General features: G+C 42.8%; 1 long non-coding RNA gene across 1 annotated transcript; it reads left to right on the top strand.

Moving 5' to 3' along the window:
* Window positions 1-2,928: 2,928 nt before the first annotated feature.
* LOC119544183 lies at window positions 2,929-12,906 on the top strand. Its single transcript, XR_005218783.1, has 3 exons — window positions 2,929-2,983; window positions 5,863-5,951; window positions 12,783-12,906. It is a non-coding gene; the product is annotated as an uncharacterized LOC119544183 (long non-coding RNA).
* The last annotated feature ends 512 nt before the right edge of the window (window positions 12,907-13,418 follow it).

Below are 13,418 nucleotides of genomic sequence, written 5' to 3'. Positions count from 1 at the left end.
CCAAACCCAACACATCTTGGTGACTCATACAAAGAGGCACCAGTTTTCCACAATCCAATGTTCTCCCCAAGTGGGTAATGGTGGCTTTGAAAGGCTGCCAGCACATGAGCCAAACTATGTGCATAGGGTTCCCTACCTTAGTAGCTTTTCTGGAGAACCAGTGAAAGTGAGACAAGGGCAAGCAATGGGTATTGATGTCTTTGGCCCACACACTTAAATGGTTGTTGGTACTTTGTCCAAGAGTGAATCTGCAGACATGGCCCTGCACACCTCTGCAGGAAGGGGAAGTTCAACTGCCCACAAGGACAACTGCTTCCACTTGCCATCCCAAAGTGTACTTCCTTCTCCTGGCCGCTGGTCTCAGGGCTAGTGTGGACAATGCCCCAGTGTACAGGCCTGGGAGAATCAGAAAGATGTGCACTGAGAAGCCCTGTGGGAGGTTTCGCCTAAGCAAGGGTTCTTAACTTGGGGTCCATGGACACCCCAACCCACAACACCCATGACACACAGAAAATTAAGAATCTTGAGACTGGTAAATATATTGCACTTAGACCATGATCCGACCAAGATGGTGTTATAAGGAATACAAAGACATGTAAAGATGCAATCTTCAAGAAGCTTACAACACGGTTAGGAAGCTAGGACTCAGAGACCAGGTGTCCAGCTAGGTGAGTCTGCATGCTGGAGATCACGTTCACACTTGCTAGGGGTTGATCAGGGAAGAAGCCTTCAGAAGGAAGTTTAATCCTGAGTCCCAGGGACTGGCGCTTTTGAAAATGTCAGCCCTCTTTGGAGTACAGTAATATACCTGACAGTTTTTTTTTAATTTCTTATTTTTGATCTCCTTGAAACTGACCTCAACCATATGATCCCAAGCCCCTGGGTTGCTGATCAGTGGGAGGAGACCAACTCTCCACCAAGCGGAAATGGAGGCTCCCACACACATACACTCACACAGGGAGCCATGCAGTGAGCAACCAGCCAATTCCTACAGGACCAGAAGCGCAGTCAGAGGCCTTGCCTGTGATTCATTTCCACACCTTGTTGATCTCCACCCACAGAACAATATACAGAAACATTTTCAAACAGTGCACACAAATGCCCCCACTAACATCCAAAAACAGCTACAAAGGAAATTAATAGTTTCCCCCAGAGGCTTTTATTTATACAAAGGCAAAAGCCCCACTAATACCTTCCAAGATTTGTACACTACTTCTTGCTGTTTTTTCCCTCCTGCTGCCCACGGGTGAAAGAATGGGAATGATGCAAAAAATAAAACACCTTTAGTAATACAAGAGAGTGACAATTTAATGGCAAATTGTGGACTGTGGTGAGCAAATACAGGCATGGTGTCAGGAGATACACAGCAGCTGAGTGACCTTTATAAAATGTAAATATTACATGTACGCACACACCTTCCCCCAGAAACCCCTCCATAAAACCCTTGAAAGGCTTCCCATTGCTCTAGGACAAAGGCCAAATTCCTCAATGGGGCCTCAGGGGCTTGCCTGCTTGTCTCTGGTGCCTCTGCAGCCTCAATTCACATTCTTCTTCCCTTGCCCCAGGCACATCCCCCTTTCCTTTCTGTTCTGCACTTGTAACACACACCCTCCAGCCCAGGACCTTTATACATGCTAGTCCTCCTGCCTGAAATACTGTTCCTGCTCAGCCCTTCACCCAGTTTAACTTCTAGCAGTCTTCAGACCTCAAAACAAATGTCACTTGCTCAGGGCAGCAGTTCCTGACCTCCCAGTCTTCCTGTTATTTTCTCTCTAGCTCCATTATCAATCCCCCTTTCCTCATGTGTTAAAATGAGGTTAATACATTTCCTGTCCCTTTTCAGATTTCCTGTGAATATTAAGTGAGATATTGTGTGGGATGGCAGGCACAGAATAGACATCTATTTCAATTTTCTGGTGTGTCTTCTTGTACTGCAGAGGCTGGAAAGCTAAAACCCACAAGTTTCCTGATTCCCTTGCAGCTATGTTTCCAGATGTGATTTGGGATCCATCAACTAGATACCCTTGCACAGGCCTTGAATTTAGAAAGTTAAGAAGGGAGAGAGGCAGACATAAGGTATGCATTCTGCTGGTGCAGATCAAAGCTGGAGTCACATGACTCTGGAGCCAATAGTTTTGATCTCCAACTTACAATGAAGGTAGTATATTCTCAGAGCCAATATTTCTGGCAGTGACTTCCTAATGTGGCAATGCTAGATGTGCTCTTGGCAGGCCAGTTCTGGGATGCATCTCTGTCCCTGGACCCAGACTGAAGCTTGTTCCTCCAACTTTTCCAACCATGGGGTAAGCACCTAATTCCCTATATTAAATCCTTTCTGCTTAAACTGCTAAAATGGTTTCTGTTATCTGGACTGAACCCTGTCTGATACACATGGCAAAGTGCTTCTGGAACTATAAAGTGCTATGAAAATATGAGCTATGGTTAGTCATTAAGGCCCCAGAGCTTCATCAGGAAAGGGGCAGGGAAATACCCATCAGCCACAGAATATGCAGCTCCAGGAAGAGCAGACAAATGGCTACACTCTTGGAACTGTCTCCCCAGGATCAATGGCCATTTTAATCCAGAACATGCACCTGAAACTTGGAGGTATCATTTTGGAATCCAGCTCCCCACCTATAACCTTATTTTTTCCTACCTAGAAAGCAAGGGCAATCTGTAGTTTGCGGTTTGTGGCTCTGGGGAGGGTTTTCTAGAGTTGAGCATCTCCTAAAGCATATCCAGGAAGGACTGAGACATTTGTTAATCAGGCAGAATCTCATGAGTCATTCTAAATGGCCCATGCACCCCTCTCTTGCAAGTCGATCCTATATGCTTGAGGTTTGCTCATTCTGCAGTCATCCCCCTTCTCGGCGAGGGAGGAAGAGAAAGGATACAGGCTTTGTTGCAGATCACCTCACATTTCCACCTCACAGGCAGACTATCTCAGCCCCTGGTGGTGCTGGACCTGGCTGAGGCTATTTGGGTGAGTCCCAACAGAATGACAGCATGGAGGTCTTGCCTCTTCGGCACATTTTTTCTCCAGCTGTCTACAAACTCTGGCTCAGTTACAGAGCTCAGCTGGAATGCCCGGGTGTGGCATTAATGAGCACAAATGGAAAACCTGAAGCTCAGAGGGAGTGTGGGTGAGACCCAAAACACCATCTAAAGCAGCCTTGGGGCCTCTGATTATTTCTCCATCTCATTTTACTGCTCCTTCAAGGCTTTTGGTGATCACCTCCCAGGATGAAAGAGTCTCTACTTCAAGGAGCCAGCTGGGAGGGAGGGATGAGTGCAAGAAGAAACACACCAAGGGCTGGAGACGTAACTCAAGAGAAGTGACAGGGGAGAGAGAAAGAATAAATCAACACCAGATAAAACTGGGCTTCTTTCTGGTCTGTGTGAAATGAACTTGCATCCTTTGTGGGCAGGAAATGTCCCTTTTTGATGTAAGTGGCAGAGGCTGGGTCCTCCAGGAGCAGTGTTTTGGTGTATGCCCAGCTACCTTTAGGGAAGGGGTGGCTGAACTCTAGTAACCCCCATGTTCAGTTTTTCATCTAGAGCAGCCGAATTTGTTTTGCATGTTGGATTTCTTGGAAGATTTTAGTTGAAGAAAGGAATATATTGGTTTTTTTTAAAAAAAGAGCTGCTCTATGAAATTGTATGGAAAAATAAAAAGAGGGATAAAAGTGCTGGAGAACACACACACACACACACACACACACACACACACGCATGCACAGACAAATTGCTGAAAAGCCACTGGTGTGTGGAGAAAGCCCAAGGCTGGGAGTCAGGAAGCCTGGTTCTGCCACTAACATTCTGGTCAGTCTTGGCATGTCATTTCACCCCTCTGGGCTTCAGCTTCCACCAGGGAAACAGAAGTACCAATTTCGTAAGGTTATTGCAAGGGTTTAGAGGGTAATGGGGGCAAAGCCTGCGACCTAAGGCCTGCCTGCAGTACTTCATTACTGAAAAAGAGGCCTCCTAGGAAAGAGCTCACCCTAAGATAAAAAGATTCACGCACACTTGGACCAGTGGTAATACCCTGGGCTCAGAGAGTGCCATCCCTGTATTAGTTTCCTGTAGCTGCTGGAACAAATTACCACATACTTGGTGGCTTAAAACAACAGAAATTTCTTCTCTCACAGTTTAGGTGTCCAGAAGTCTGAAAACAAGGTATCAGCAATTGGTTCCTTCTGGAGGCTCCAAGTGAGAAATTGTCCCATGCCTCTCCCCTAGCTTCTGGTGGTTGTTGGCCATCCTTGATATCTCACTCCAGTTTCTGCCTCCAGCTTCACATGGCCTTCTCTGTGTGTCCTCTTTTTATAAGATGGCAGTCATTGGATTTAGGGCCCACCTAAATTCATCTCGAGATCCCTACCTTAGTTACCTCTGCAAAGACCCTGTTTCCACATAAGGCCACATTACGAGGTTGCAGGAGAGCATGATGATGGGGGGAGGCACTACTCAACCCACTACAATTTCCATGAATTCACAGGGGGCAGCAAATAAAATGGGAAAAGCCATTGAGTTAAATATTTTCTATGCCATTGGGAGCCGAGGTCCTGTGCTCTGAAACCATGAAATAAAGAAAAATACAGAGGTGAAGATCAGGGACTCCCCATCACTCAGCACAGAGGCCAACTTGGGGTCAGCCCATTGCGAGACGCCTCAGCTCAGTGTGGCCCTGGGGCTCCTCGGCTTTGGCAGGCATCATCAGGAGCATCAACCCCCACAGCCGCCACCGCTTGTCAGAGTTCTGGGAGCTTCAGAGGCCTCAGCAGGAGCCCTCACTGTTGGTCAGAGTCAGCACAGGAGAAAGGGGAACGTGTTCAGGCCACACATGGGCTACCCCGGGGGAAGCCCAGAAACCATGAGAATTTTCTCAAGAGAGACAAAAGGATTTGCCTGGGCAGATGGGGACAGAGCCTGAGAAATACAACACTGACTTAATTTTCCATGAAAGCCCTAGATGGTTGCCGCCTGGCAAACATAGGTAACAAAAGCAAGCTATAAGTAACCGCTTGAGATAAGAATACAAGAAATGAGTCAAGACAGTATATGGTTAATGTTTTGCGAAATCATCTAGATTTAAGTACAGCTTTGTTATAGTAAGGAAGAGCTGGGGAAGTTAGGGAAGCTGCAAGAGAAGGTGAGCTCAGGCCAGGCCTTGCAGGGTGAGCAGAATTGGAAAGCTTCCAGGCAAAGCAAATGGCTTGAGCAGAAAGCACAGAACGTGTGATGCATTTGTAGGAAGAGTTGGAGGCCAGGCCAGCCAATCAATCCTTATAGCCAAGGAGCTACAAGTCAGAGACAACCACCCGGGGCAAAGGGCTCCTTCTAAAGCAGCTTCAGAGCCAGAACCCTTGAGTCAGGCTTCCTGGCGCTGAATCATCTTAACTTTTCTGCATCGCAATTCCTTGTTAAGCAAAATGAAGAAAACGGCACTTTCCATTTACCTTCCATGCCAATTTTTTTTGAGAAAATTCACATGCCAGTATGTGGGAAAATGTCTTTAGAGGGCAAATAAAAAGGTTTATGAGATTTTTTTAGTCCAGAACTGAAACAGAACTAAATGTTTCTAGGGCAATGGAATCAAGATGAGCCCTTTCGAGACTCTGTGGAAAGTCATGAGTTTCTAACCATGAAAAATTACTCCACATATATACAAAAATGTTGCATGCAATTTTCAGGGACTCCTAGAACACAGAATCTTATCATGGGCCCCTTAAGATCCATGAGATAAAGAAGTTCCTGTCTTAGAGAAATTATTAATCCTTTACAAGACATTTTTTTTCACCATTTTACATGGCAGTACCTTGGACTGAATAATCAGAAGTCCTCAATCATTTTTATTCTCAGGCAATAAAATGAAGTGCATGAGAACATATTTTGGAGCCAAGCAGGCTGAATTTCAAATTCTAATTCTGCCACAAACTGTGTAACTCCAGGTAAGTGACACAAAAAGACCTAAGGCAAGTTGGCCATTCAACAATTGCCCGTCTAGATATCAGTGGCCTCCCACTCTTAGAGGTAGGTGGGAGTTTTATGTCACCCCCACCCTGCCCCCCAATAACCCGTTCCACAGTGTTACATTTCAATGAAAGAAGCTCTCAGGTAGAGGCACAGACGTTCTTGGCAATCTGGACAAAAGCAGTCACACAACCTGTTCCTGTAAAGGCAGGTGAAGTCCGTAGGTGCACCTACAAGATTTTCGTATTAAGCGTCACTCAAGACAAACTTGAGTGGTAGGGTGATGTATGGGAATCCTGTATTTTATGCATGATTATTCTATAAACTCACAACTTCTCTAACAAATAAAAAAAAAATTTTTTAATGGCTAACACTTGTGAAGCACCAGCTATTGCCAGGCACATGGCTAAATACTGTATATGGATTATCTCATTTAATTCTTACACCAACCCTATGCATGAGGTAAGCACTCTTGTCACTGATTTTAGAGACGTGGAAATTGAGGCTGAGAGCTTCGGTGGTAACTAGATCAAGGGAGAGCACATTTGAGGACGTGGTGTTGTTTGGCACATAGAAGATGTTTGACAAATGGCAGCCATATTATGCTTGTTGTCAAGGTGATGAGCTGTTATATTTGCCCCCAGAAATGTGGCTTTTGATCTTGATGAACAATATTACGTATTTCAAAGAAAAATTTAAAGTTATAAATGTCCTGTTGGAAGAGAGGTTTCATTACTTAATATGATGTTGCTTCCAAAGAACTACCTTAATTACCTGCATACGGTAAAACCATCCTTCATGTTCCCCAAATGAATCACAGGTTATTCACTTACTAAACTGTAGTAGAAAATCATGCTGACAGGAAATCAAGAGACCTGAGTCCTACATATGTTGCAGTATTATACTGCATGTATTGTGTTGTGTTATGTTGTGTTGGTTTGGACTGGATTGCTTCAACCTATATATCAAAACTGATCGACTTTCTGAATTCCCTTCACATAGTTCTCTAAATGAGATTTTTTTTAGTCCAGATTTGCTGTGACTTAAGAGTTCTGCTTCTAGGATTTACCCTACAGATACACTCACACATGTGAAATGATATATAAACAATGTTACTTATTAACGCATAGTTTGCAAGAGCGAAAGATTGAATGCAACCTAGATACTTGCCAGTAAAAAACCTGTTAAATTAATGATGCTACATTCATACAATAGAACACCATGCAGCTGTTAAAAAATAAGGCAACTTTATAAGTCCTAAAATGAAATCATCTCTAAGATACATATTTAGTAATGAAAATTTTAAGTACAGAATAGTGGGTATAGTACGCCACCATTTGTGTTTAAAAGGAAAAGGAAAAGTATATATACCAGTTGATATATGGACTGTCTTTGGAAGACAATTAAAAAAATTGTCTCTAAAGGGGAATTGTGAAGGATGTAAGAGTGAGAGAGTTATTTAATTTTCACTACAAACATTTGTGTAAATATTAAATGCCATGCCATGGGAATATTGCCTAGTTTTTAAGTAAATGAAATATTAAGTGGTAAAATTTGAATGCTGCAAAAGTCTAAGGTTTAGAAGAGTATGTAAGAACATTTAGATTTGCTCTGCAAAACTGAAGTATGTTAAAGATTTTGCTTTATCCTCAAGTATTTCCTCTACTCTTGGGCTGTTTCTTCACAAATGCCCTTCTGCCCCCATGGCAGCTGGCCAGTGCTGGCCATTCTCTCTCTGTAGCTCCCATTCAGTCAGTCTCTCTCTCTCTCTCTCTCTCACACACACACACACACACACATGTACACACACACACACACACACAGTCAAACACAATTGAAGAAGTGGAACTTTTCAGAATTCTGGAGAACTTTGGGTGGCTTGAAAGAGTTCCCGAATACACTTTGTCAGATTATTTCCCATTGCCAAGATGAAGGAAAAGGAGGGGGTGTTGGAAGGGAGAAACCATCACTCTAAATAGAATGGAAATGGAAGCACTGCAAAGTAAATAGCTGAAAATTTCACAAGTGTCATTCACCATTCACAAAGACAGTTTTTAGACAACATAATAATCCACTACAACACTTATTCTGTCTACAGGATTATTATAGCACAATTTTACCTTTCCATCTTCTGTGATACAGTTTGATTTCCTTAGTAGTCATTTTTTTGCCTTTCCTAAGACTTGGGGTCAGACTAATCCAAATGATGACTTGGGGAAATGGGGTGGGGGGTAGGGCGCAGCCTGAAAAATCATGAGGGGACACTCTTGCCTTCACTGTTACCCACACGATCTCATATTACTGCTCTCTAACCAGCCTTTTCCTTGGCATGAACCTTGTTTATTTACTATGCTCTGTCTCTGGCTTGGAATCTATATCATTCCCTTACCCTTCAAGTTCTAGTCTTCCATAAAACCTTGACCATATTCTTTCCCTTTTTTAAATGCTATGGTGTTTACGGATTTTACTGTGGTTTAATTCAACAGGCATTTATTGAGCCATTACTGTGGGCCCTATTGCTTAGTTGGGATGGAAAGAAAAGAGACTTATTCAACTTGGTTCTTGTGGGGAGGGGGATGTGTGTTACTCCAAAAACAAATAAAAGGTAGGGAAGGCAGGGATGTCGCAGAATCTGATCACATGCGCCATGGTACAGCAAGGCCTCATGGGACTAAAGCTTCAGGGTTCTCTGGATTTGACGTGTCTTTAGGGACATCAGCAGCAGAAGTGCACAAGCTTCCCTCTCTCTGGTGCCTCACCACTAACAAAGCTGTTGCCCTACATGTCTGCTTCCTTCACCACCTCTACCAGCTGGCCACCCTGCTTACTAACTCCAGAGATTTATCCATGGTTTAGCTGATAAAGGTCCTGGAACTACCACCAAACATCCTTTCAACTTTTGCTTCTGGTACCAACTGGCAACTTCTTTCAATGTTTTTGAACTTCAAATTCCCAAGTATGAAGATCTGACTGGCCCAGTTAAGCATTATCAGGCCAGGCCATATAGGTCACAGCCAACCAAAGCTTGATTGATTTGAAGTCTAATATCCACTCTTGGTCCATCATTACTAGCTCTGGGATGCTAAGAGATTCTCAGTGTAGAAGCCCTATCTATTAGGGGTTAGACAGGGGCTCTGAGATTAAGTTTGGGCTTGCAAGCTCTGGTAACATTTCTGGTAGCAGTTCTGGGCTAGGGTCTGCATGGTTCTTCTTTACCTGAAAGCCAGAATGGGAGAAAGAGTACAGCAAGCCCCTGAAAGCCCCTTAAAAATAGCTAGAGGGACATTTGAAAGAAAGCCCATTTCTGGCAAGTGAACGGGAAAGGACTTGTGCCATTACAACTTGGGTGTAAAACAGGACATATACTGGATGACTTTTTGTAGTGGGCCCAGGCTGATGAGGCCAGAAACTTACAGGCAGAGGTTACACATAGATTACTGAGACTTCACACTTGATGTCATGGAGCGCAGACTAGGACAGGAGACTAACACAAAAAGAAATACATTCTGAATAGTACAATAAGTGTAACAATGGATGTGCAAAGCCTAAAGGTAGCACAAAAGAGAGAGAGATTGATCCTATAAGGATTGTATGCAGAAAGGGCCTCCCCAAGAAAGGAAAGTTGTGAATAACAAATTCAACAGGTAGACAAGAGCAGCCAAGATATCCCAGGCAGAGGGATCAACAAGGAGAAAGGCATGGAGAGATGAAGGTGTGGTATATTCAAGGTCAGAGTTGTTACAGCGCAAAACATAAAGGGAGTAGAAGTAGGAATTGAGGCTGGAGAGAGGTATATGAGAACCTGATCATGAAGACCTTATACCTCAAAAAGGAAACAGTAGAGTTTTAAGGAGGAGAGGGGTGTAAAAATATTTTCACTTTAGGAAAATTACCATGGCAGAGGTGTAAAGGACACATTAAGTTTAGGAGAGATTAGAGAAAGGCAAATCAGTTATGCTGCTATTAGATTTAAACCAAGACATTAGCAAGGGAAATAAAGAGGAGACAATGGATTTGGGAGATTAGGAATAGAAGACAGGTTTGGGGTGTAGGGAAGATACTGAATATACTATATAACTGGGGAGATGGTGAGTTTAAGATGCATCAAAGTCAACGAGGTAGGTATTTCCATATAGGTTCTTAAACAGATGATCCTGGAGTCAAGGAGAGAAGTCAGAGCTAGAGATAGAAATTTGGGAGAACCATGCATCTAAGTGGAGGTTAAAGCCATGGGCATGAAGGACATCATGGGGAAGGGGGAATGAGGAGGGGGAAGGGTACATGGGGAGGGGTTAGTGGATGAAGAATGGAAGAAATAGGAGAATGGAATCCTCATGGCAATGCAGAAATGGGTTATATATCTTGTAACATTTTCTGAATGTTTCTCTTCCCATTGCAATTAAATTATCCATGTTATCTTCTACTTCTATTGTTACCCCCTCTCTTTTCTGAAACTCCCCCACTCCAATTCAGGGCTTATATGAGCTTATTCTGTGCCTTTGTGTAAATTAGAAAAGGGCACACCATTCGAGCCCTTGACTTGGCAAACCAGCTTTGGATAAATTAGAAAAAGTTCCCAACCTTTGGGCTGAGGCAGTCTCACACCACTGCAGACCCAATAAATAGAGACTGGCTGGATTCCAGTCACCACTTACTCTCCTAACTGTGGACTTTGTGCAGTGTACAACCTATGGGACCGCCCTGGGCCCCATCCAACAAGAGCCACCCCAAACAAGGCCTATAATAAGTACTTTTAGATGACAGTTTCCTTGTGATTTAAAATATTCAGAAACAGCATTTCACTTCCTCTCTTTGCCTAGACTGTGATCTGGCAAGTTTTCTTAAGGATGGCTCTTCAAACTTGCCCCTCAGCTCTTAAGAGTTTAGGAACAAAAACATCCAATAAATCTGTCTCACACACATTCAGCTTCAGGTTCTTGCCCGAGTCTAGTGAAGAAAGACCACAGTATCCTCTCTTTCACAGGATGGCAGCTCTGAGATGCCAGCATCTTCATTCCCCATGGCTTTAGCTTGGTCTGCTCTCCTTCACATGCTATGAGCACCCCCTGCACCCCCCCAGTTCTCTTTCAAGCCTTTCTTCAAAGCAGCCTCCTTCTTGCCTTTGTTCTCTGTCACTTGGGGATGGCATCTTTTTGAAAAATTGATTTTTATTATTATTGAACATAACTGAAGAATTCTCTACCTTTGAGATCTCACAGCCATCTTTTGTGAAAGGATTTTTCAGGCCGCATATCGACATGGAACGTAAATATTATACCCCTTCAGGCAAGATCCATGCTTCTGCAAATGTCCCCCACAATGTTTGAAATTACAGTGGAAATAATTACAGGTTTCATTCATTTCAATGATATTATTAATAATAAATTTCAGGTGTGAATTAGATTCTCAAATGCCCGAGGTGGTTTTGAATGGAAAAGAGAAAGATTAGAGAGGACTTCAAAGAAGATAGAGCATTGGAATCAGTAAACTTTGAAATTTGAGCAAGAGAAAAGGCTGTCCTCAGTTGCATTAAAAGCATATAGAATGTATTTGGACCTGGTTAATTTTATTAGACAGTCATCATCACATCTGGCACAAATAAAGAAAAGTTACCCATAGTCCTTCCACCTATCAAATTAAATTACTTTCATTTTTCTCTGTTCCCTTCTAATCTTTGCTCCATGTATATATAAATTTCTTCACCATTTCAGTCATAGATCATAGCTAATTTCACTAGATTTCAAACCCTCTGATATGAAATTTTCCATGTAGAGTGTATTATCTCTTACACAGGTGTACCTGAGACCAAAGCAAGATAGAATACAGAAAAGGCGGATGCTAGGAAAGAACACTGGCACTGGAGCCTGGAGCCGTCAGTTCTGATTCCCTCTCTATCGCTAACTGGCTATAATCTTAAGCAAGTCTGCCTCTGTACATGTCTCAGTTTCCTCATCTATAAAATGAAGGAATTAGACTTGATCAATAATTTTTAAACGTTACCCCTCAAAGGGCTATAAGGGGATGCAGGAGGCAGAAGGTCTGGGGCTGAAGGGCTGACCTCTGCCCACTTCTCTGCAATCAGAACTGGTCCCCCTTGGTCTATTTTTGCTGAGAAAACAGGATCCACTTGTGCTGGAGCTGGCCTTGAGAGCAGTGGAGAAGGTTGTAGAATAGGATGGAAATAAGGGCCCGAGCGCTTGAAGGCAGACAGAAAAATGTGGGGTTGACAGGGTAAGCTACAAGATCTCCTGAAGATTTCTGAGCAAAGGAATGACATGCTAAAATTGGTGCTTAAGGAAGATTAGTTCTGTCAGGTTTTCACAAAGCAAACATTTGTTGATGCTTATGAGGTACACCGTAGGCTCGGGAGAATCCAAAGCTGAAAAAGGCAGGTGCTGCCCTTGAGAAGTCTGGTAGAGGGGAATGCAGAATGGATGGATGCAGGGAGAGAGCACGAGTTGGGGCTGTAATAAGGAAGTGTTAGAGAGAATGGAGGAGAAGGAGAGATGAGAAAGACATTGCAAAACAAAAACTAATAGGACTTCATGGCTGCCTGATAAAGTAACTCAAATAGAGGGATAAACAACAAATGACTAACTATTTTAAGCAGGGAGCATGAGTATAGCTTCCTCTTCCTCTTGGGGCCACAGCTAGAATACCTTTCCCAGTCTCCTGTGCAGTTGGGTGTACCATGTAATTGAATTCTGAGCAAAAATTGTGGACTGAAGTAATATGTTCCCCTTCTAGGCTCAGCTCATAAAAGCCTTCCACATTTGCTTCTCTGTTGTCATTTCCCATCCTCCTGATAGGTGAAGAGGGCTCTGAAACAGCTGCGGAGGCCAGGTCCGCAGGATGAAAGGAGCCTGGGTCCCTGAACGACTACATGGAAGGCTGCCCACCAAGCAGGAGCACCACTTGGTATTTACATGGACATAGTTTATATATGCTATTGAAATCAAGTAGTATAGAATCTTCCAACTTTGTTCATCTTTTTCAATATTGTTTTGATTACTCTAATCCTTTCAATTTCCATATAAATTTTAAAGTCAGTTTTTCAATTCTACCAAAAAAAAAAAAAATATGGGGAGAACTGACATCTTAACAATATTGAGTTTTCCAATCTATGAGCACAGTATGTATCTCTCCACTTATTCTTTTAAAATTTTTCTCAGCAATATTTTGTAGTTTTCAATGTTCAGGTCATACACAAATTTTGTTACATGTAACCCTAAGTATTTAATATATTTGATACTATTATAAATAGCATTGTTTTTTATTTCAACTTCTGAATGCTCACGGCTACTATTTAGAAATACAATTGATTTTTCGGTGTCGACCTTGTATCCTATGACTTTGCTAAATGAGATGGCAGTTTCTTTTAAAGTTAAATGTACACTCACCATATGATCCAGCAATTCCACTTTTAGCAAATGGAAGGAAGCATA

Source organism: Choloepus didactylus, chromosome 9 (assembly GCF_015220235.1).
Source record: "Choloepus didactylus isolate mChoDid1 chromosome 9, mChoDid1.pri, whole genome shotgun sequence".
Lineage (NCBI taxonomy): Eukaryota > Metazoa > Chordata > Mammalia > Pilosa > Megalonychidae > Choloepus > Choloepus didactylus.
Note: the sequence above shows the minus strand (reverse complement) of the source record. Positions and strands in the feature narration are given on the sequence as shown.